Here is a 1,067-nt window from a genome sequence, read left to right as displayed (position 1 = left end):
TGATTTACTGACAAATACTTGGGTTGCTTCCCCCTTTTAGCTATTGTGAATGATGCTGCTATGAACATAAGTGTACAAGTATCTGTTTGAGTCCATGCATTCAACTCTTTGGAGTCTATATTAGGAGTGGAATTGCCAGATCATATGGTAATTCTATGTTTAGCTTTTTGAGGAAACACTAAGCTGTTTTCCAACAGCTGTACCAGTTTACATTCCCATCAGCGATGCTCCAGGGTTCCAATTTCTCTACATCTTTGCCAACCCTTGTTTTGTTTTGTTTTTTGTATTTTTAATCAGCCATCATGATGGGTACGAGGTATTATGTCACTGAGGCTTTGATTTGCATTCCCAAAAGATGAGTGATACTGAACGTCTTTTCCAGTTCTTATTGACCATTTATATATCTTCTTTGGAGAAATGTCTGTTCATGTCTTTTGCCCATTTTTGAAATGGGTTGTTTGGTTATTTTCTTTTTCGGTTGAGTTGTAGGAGTTCTTCATACATTCTGGATATTTATCCTTTATCAGATATATGATTTTCAAATATTTTCATTCCACAAATATTTGAGTGCCTATTGTGGGCCATGCATTCTGTCTGACAATTGAGAAACACCAGTGAATGAAGTAGCTCATGTTCTCAAGAAACGTAAAATAGTGAAGTCAATACAGGAGTAGATATAGTATCCATTTAGTGGATAAAAGTCTATCACATTGCAAAAAAAAAAAAATGGAGCTTATCTTTTATAGCTGATGTTTTTGCTTCCCGAATCCCCACCCCACTGGGTAGGGAGTGTGATGGTGAGAGTTGAATTAAATTATTCAGTCCATTTTAAATTCAACTCCCTCTCATGGCCATTTCTCCCTCCGCCCTTCTCTGCCATCTGGAGGTCTGTGTAGAGGTGATGCTATGGGTTGGGTCTCAGGGGCCTTGCTGTCCTCCCCATTTTCTCTGGCTTCTGCTCCGGGCAGCTGGTCTGCTGTGGTGCTTGCTCATCAAACCTGCAGCAGCAAGTGCTCTGTTCCTCAGGCCAAGCAGGAGGCCAGTACCCCTTCCTTGGTGGTGTGCCT

This window comes from Ovis aries, chromosome 23 (assembly GCF_016772045.2).
Source record: "Ovis aries strain OAR_USU_Benz2616 breed Rambouillet chromosome 23, ARS-UI_Ramb_v3.0, whole genome shotgun sequence".
Lineage (NCBI taxonomy): Eukaryota > Metazoa > Chordata > Mammalia > Artiodactyla > Bovidae > Ovis > Ovis aries.
The sequence above is the reverse complement of the archived record's forward strand: the minus strand, read 5'-3'. Positions refer to the sequence as shown.